Here is a 6643-nt window from a genome sequence, read left to right as displayed (position 1 = left end):
GATTTGGTGATGGGAAACCCGTGGGGATTACAATTGAGATGAAAAAAAAAATGTGAAAAATGATGTAAAAATAAACTTTTTAATAAAAAAAAAATTTCTCCCAAACTTTCTTTTTTAGGAAACTACTGAAGATTTACTATACATATCTACTATACATTCAAACCAAATAATGCAATTCAACACAAGAGAGAATTGAAGGGTATCTCAAAGATTATAGCTATCTGTTCATTTGGCATATAAGGTAACTAATGTAGTCATAAAGAATATATAAGACTAAAGGAATACTTCTGACTCTATATGAGATTTTCAGAATAGGATGAAAACAACAAATTATATATCAGACTATGCAGGAAATATAAAAACTAGTAGATTTGAGTTAGTGATGATTACAAAGAATAATAAAAATAAAACTGTCCCCTACCTCCACACGAATGCCTTAAAAAGACAGAAGGATGTAAAGGTAAAGTAAGCATAGAACAATATTTGGCTAAAATGTGCAAACAACTAAAAAAACAATGCACACACTGAATGCTTAACTAAAATTTACAATTAATAAGGAAGAGAGGAGGATGTCACAGGATAGGAGATGGGGCCCCACACAGATGAAAAATTACCAATCTACAATTTCTACAGTAAGAATTAAAAAACAATCCAGGATAGAATTCTGAGATACAAAATATTGAAAGATTTAGTAACTAAAAGTTATTAGAGGGAGAGGTGTAACAAGAGCAAACCACTTTCTTAATTAATACTTATATAAAAGCAAAAATTAATAAAAACATAAAAATCTGTTTTTAATACCACTGGAAACTTTACTAACAAAACAAAAATCAGTGATCACAATATGAATAGTATAATAAATCAATTTTTTCACAAATATCAATAATAGGCACAAAGTAATAATTGTTGAATCTAAACATACAGGTGTTAATTGTACTGTTCCTCTATCTGTAAGTTTGAAACATTCAAAATGAAAAGTGGGAAGGGGAAATCACAGGGCTACAGCAGTCAGATATTAATAGGAGTCATATTTCAGAATGGTTAAGTAGAATTATCCTGACAGAGAAATAGTAAAAGCAGTAATAAACAAAAAGAAAAACAAAAAGTCCCAAATTCAGTGAAACCAAGAATTGGTTCTTTAAAAAAATAAATACAATCAACAAGCTAGACACACAAAGAGAAAACCCAATCAATAGAATCAGGAGAGTTGTAAGTTTACAAAAACTATTACAGAAATAACAAGATCACAGAATCTATTATAAAAGTTTCTATTCAAATTGGACAAACTAGAAGAAATGGACAAACTCCCAAGATTGAATCAAGAAGCAGCTATTTCAACAGTACAATCACAAATGATAAAATTGAAAGAATAATAAAAAGTCTCTCTAAAAATAAAAGTCTAGATGGCCTCTCTGGTAGTGCAATGGGTTAAAGCACTATGAAGCTGTCTGCAACCACTGCAGAAAAAGTTTGATCCCTGGCCAGGGAGGTGACCCACATGGTGTGGCAAACCTCTCCTGATCCACGCACTGTTCTCCTCAGCAGGGTATTTCAGTAGATCTCCCTGATCTGCTCTCCACTCTGTGTCTAGTGAATCCACTCCCACCCACACCCCACACCTCTGGCCTGTACCCCAGTTACTATATTCCTAAATAAATGAACCTTTAAAAAAAAAAAATCAGGGCCCTCCCTAGTGGCACAACCAGTTAAAGCACAGCACTACGAAACTAGCCACAGCTGCTTCAGCACAAGTTCAATCCCCAGCCAAGAAGGTGACCCACAAGGCTTGGGAGATCTTTCCTGACCCACCCACTGCTCCCCTCAGCAGTGTACTTTGTCAATCTGCCTGTTGTGTTCGCTGCTCTATCTCTAGTGAATCCTCTCACTAGAGACTCTGGCCTACACTCCAGTTCTGTATGTATGAATAAATAAATCTTAAAAAAAATAAAAAATTAAAGTCTAGTACCAGACAGCTTCTCCAATGAATTTCACCAAAATTTGAACGAAGATCTAAATGCTTATTTTTCTCAACTCTTTAAAACAAAAAAAACAAACAAACAAAAAGCAGAAAACCCATACCCAACACATCCCATAAAGTCAACATGATCCCAAACCATGATCCCAAAATCAAACAAAGACAATGCCAAAAAAAAAAAAAAAAAAACTATAGACCAGTATTTCTGATGGACACACATACTAAAAATCCTAGCAAACCAAATGCAGCAATATATTGAGAAAATAGTCCACCACTATCAAGTAAATCTTCAAAAAACCCAAGACTGTTGCAACATATATAAATCAATGTCATTCACCACATTAACAAAAAAAGAAGATAAAAACCACTTGATTATGCCTCCTGGTGGTACAGAGGTTAAAGACACTGTGCTATCAAGCTATTGCCAGCCATTGCAGCACGAGTTCAATCCCTGGCCAGGGAACTAACCCACATGGCACAGACCTCTCCTGCCTCACATGCTGTTCCCCCTCAGCAATGTATTTCAGTCACTCTGCCTATTTTGGCCTTCACCCTGTCTGTTGAATCTGCTCACTGCCCACACCTCTGGCCTACACCCCTGTTCTTTCATGCCTAAATAAGTGTATCTTCAATTTTAAAACACAACGATTTTATCACTGCAGTGGATGCCAAAAAAGCAATCAACAAGAATCAATATCCATTTATGATCAAAACACTCAACAAAATGGTCACAAATGTAACTTACCTAAAAAGTATGTTTCCTAATATGGGAAACACTCAAGCCAACATCATAATCAATGTTAAAATGCTAAAAGCATTCCCACTTACATTAGAAACAAGACAAGAATGTCCATTATCACCACTCCTATTCAACATGATATTTCAAGTCCTACCCAAAGCAATCAGGCAAGAAAAAGACATTAAAGGAATTCAAACTGGAAAGAAGTGAATCTGTCACTATTCACAGATGAAATGTTAATACTCAGAGAATCCAAAAGACTCTCCTAAAATGTTACTAGAAATAATACAGTAAAGCGGCCCAATACAAAATCAATACTGAAATATCAGTGGCATTTCTAAATGCATAAAATGCATCAAAATAAAGGGAAATAAGGAGTATAACCCCATTCACAACACAACAATAAGAATGAAATACCTAGAGGTAAACTTAATAAAGGAGTTGAAGGACCTATATATTGAAAACTAAAACTTTGTTAAAGAAAATAAAAGACATAAAGAAGTGGAAAGATCCCATGTGCTCATGGATTAAAAGAATGAACCTCATTAAATGGCTATATAACCATAGCAACTTACAGAATTAACACAATACATACCAAAATACCAATGACTTTTAATCAAAGAAATAAAACTATTTACCCTTTTCCTTGAAAATGGGACCAAACGTAAAGGAAGGCACTGCCCTACCCAAAGCCAAAGTTTTGAGGGCCAAAAAGCAGTGCTGACAGTCTTTTTACAATCACAAGAAAAGTTAGATCCACATTTAAAGGCCCAAAACACTGTGACTCTGGGTCCTCCCTGGTGGCCCAACAGGTTAAAGCACAGCACCACGATGCTGGTCTCAATCACTTTAGCATTGAGTTCAATCCATCCCTGGCCAGGGAGGTGGCCCACATGCAGGGCTGACCTCTCCTGACTCGCCTGCTACTCCCCTGAGCAAGACACTGCAACTCCAAAGGCAACCCCTTAGAGCACTACCAGGAGAAACAAGCTTGACCACTATGCCATCATCAAGTTCCTTCTGATGACTAAGTCAGCCATGAAGAATATAGAAGACAACAACACAACTGTATTCATTGTAGATATCAAGGCCAACAAGAGCAGATAAAACAGACTATGAAAAAGCTCTATGACATTGAAGTGGCAAAGATCAACACGCTGATCAGACCTGATGGACACAGGATGACATATGTTTGACTGACTCCTGTCTATGATGATTTGGATGTTGCCCATAAAACTGGGATGATCACAACTGAGTCTAGCTGCCTAATTCTAAATAAAACTTTTTCACCATAAAAAGATTTGGGGCCATAGAAGGCCCCAAATAACTGAGGTAATACTGAATAGAAATTGGACATCTCATATGTTCCAACTTCAAACTGATTTACACAATAACAAAGTAAAAGTAAGCAAACAAGTATGGCTTTAGAATAAAAACAGACTCAGACCAGAAACAGACTAGAAAACCAGAGATAAACCCACACAAATATGGCCAATTAAGCTTTGACAAAGGAGCTACACCCTACAGAGAAAAGATACAGTTCAATAAATGGTGTCAGGAACATGGATAGACACAAACCAAAAAAAGAAAAAAACAAACAAGATCCACACTTAATTTCATACACAAAAATTAATGTGAAATGAACTAAGGATCTGGACATAAAGACCTAATATATATATATATACAGCTCACACTATATCTACCACAAATTGTATTTGGGGAAAAAACACCAACAGCAAGGCCCTCCCTGGTGGCCCCAACAGATTAAAGTGCAGCACTATGAAGCTCACTGCAACCATCTCAGCAAGAGTTCGATACTCTGTCAGGGAGGTGACTCACATGGCGTGGCAGACCTCTCCTGAGACTGCTCCCCTCAGCAGTGTACTTCATAGATCTGCTTGTTCTGCTCCCCATTCTGCCTCTGGTGGATCCACTTACCATTCCTGTCCACCTCTAGCCTGAACCCCAGCTCTATATGCATAAATAAATCTTAAAAAAAAAAAAAAAACCCCAACAGCAAAGGAAACAAAAGCAAAACTAAACAAGAGGGACTACTCAAACTAAAATTCTTTTGTACCTCAAAGGAAACCACAAAAACAAGGCAATCTTCAGATATGCATATCACATATCTGAAAGAGGCTGATCTCCAAAACTGACTGAGTTCAACAACCAAACAAACCAATTAAATATGGGCCAAACCCCTACATAGACACTTTCCTAAAGAAGACATTCAGATGGCCTTCAAGACATAAAAGAATTTTTTCAACATCACTTACTATAAGGGAAATGCAAATCAAACCCACAATGAGATACCATTTAAGCCCTGTGAGAATGGCCCATATATAAAAAAGAAGCAACAAATGTTGGTACGGTTGTGTTGAAAAAAAGGAACTCCCATCCACTGTTGGTGGGAATGCAAATCGATACAGCCCCTGTCAAAAATGGTATGAATATTTTTTTAATAAAAAGGACAAAAGAGTAGCATTTGGTACAAATGGATAGACCTCAAGGTGATTATGTTAAGTGAAGTAAGTCAAAAAGTAAAAGACAGGTATTAGATGGTTTCACTCCTTTGTAAACTGTAAATAAATCAAAAAAGCATACACAGGCAAAATACTGTAACAATAAATTCTGAACTCTGTGAAAGAATGTTAATGGTTACTGACAGGGACAATGAGGGCAGGAGGGGAGATGGAGGGGGAAGAAGAGAGAGGTAGGTAGAGTATTGACAGAGATGACTTGGTTTTCAGTGAATGAAATATGTCCACATATGGAAGAACAAAAATGTGACCCTCACAAAAAATAAAATTTAATAGTAGTAACAATAAGTACTTTGACAGCAATCTTATGCAAAATTTCCTACTACTGAGTAGTGTAAATGGTAAGACTGGTTATTCTATCAGATATGTGCTATGAAGATGAACAGAGAAAGGAATATAAGAAAAACAGGATGGTTAACTTCTAAGTGTATTAATTAAGCTTTTCAGAAACTGGCTGACTAATGCTTGCCATGAAGCACAGGGAAAAGAAAAATACATATAAGTGATAAATACAATGAGAAAAGTAACATGAAATAATTAGCTGTGAAGTTAAAAAAATCCATTTTAACATGGTTTATCATCTCTCCAGGAGGGATCTACACAAATTTACCCTTATCAGGAAGATCTCTGGAAATTAAGTTACCCTTTTTTGATAGGGTGAAAAAAATACTGTATCTTCTTGCCATTGATGGCACTTTCTCTCTCATATAATCACACTCACTCACAGCCATAAGCAAGACAGGAATTCACAAATATAACACAGCAAAACCTACAACCACAGCACCTTTACCCACTCAAGCACTGAACAGTGCTGTTCTACCTCCCATCAAGTGATGGGAGCTTCTCTAACATCTTACCAGCTCAGAAATCCTGTCTGTAGCTTCACTGGAACTTCAAAACTCTTATCAAGATTATCTACATGGGGCCCTCCCTGGTGGTGCAGCAGGTTATTAAAGCACAGCACTAAGAAGCTTAAGCCACTCCTGCCCACATGGCGCAGCAGACCTCTCCTGACCCGCCCACTGCCCCCCTCAGCAGTGTACTTCATCCATCTGCCTATTCTGCTCCCCACTGTCTCTGGTGAATCCTCTCACCTTCCGCATCTCCAGCCTGTACCCCAGTTCTGTATGAATAAATAAATCTTTAAAAAAAAAAAAGATTATCTACATAATCATCCTCATTAAAAACAAATCCTTCTGGGGGCCTCCCTGGTGGCACCGCAGGTTAAAGCACTGCACTAAGAAGCTTAAGCCACTTCCGCATGAGTTCGAACCCCACCTGCCCCGGAGGTGACCATGTGGCGTGGCAGACTTCTCCTGACCTGCCCGCTGCTCCCCTTAGCAGTGTACTTCGTGGATCTGCCTGTCTCTGGTGAATCCTCTCACCCTC

At 37.5% G+C, this 6643-nt stretch overlaps 1 protein-coding gene across 3 annotated transcripts in view; it reads right to left on the bottom strand.

Annotated features, from left to right (window-relative positions):
• NSD1 (nuclear receptor binding SET domain protein 1) overlaps positions 1-6643 on the bottom strand; it is a 142540-nt gene that overhangs the window by 78792 nt on the left and 57105 nt on the right. The gene's annotated exons all lie outside the window — the stretch shown is intronic.

The sequence above is a fragment of the Condylura cristata genome, unplaced genomic scaffold (assembly GCF_000260355.1).
Source record: "Condylura cristata isolate star-nosed mole 26May11 unplaced genomic scaffold, ConCri1.0 scaffold00008, whole genome shotgun sequence".
In the NCBI taxonomy this organism is placed as follows: Eukaryota; Metazoa; Chordata; class Mammalia; order Eulipotyphla; family Talpidae; genus Condylura; species Condylura cristata.
This window is presented reverse-complemented; position numbering and strand designations above follow the sequence as displayed.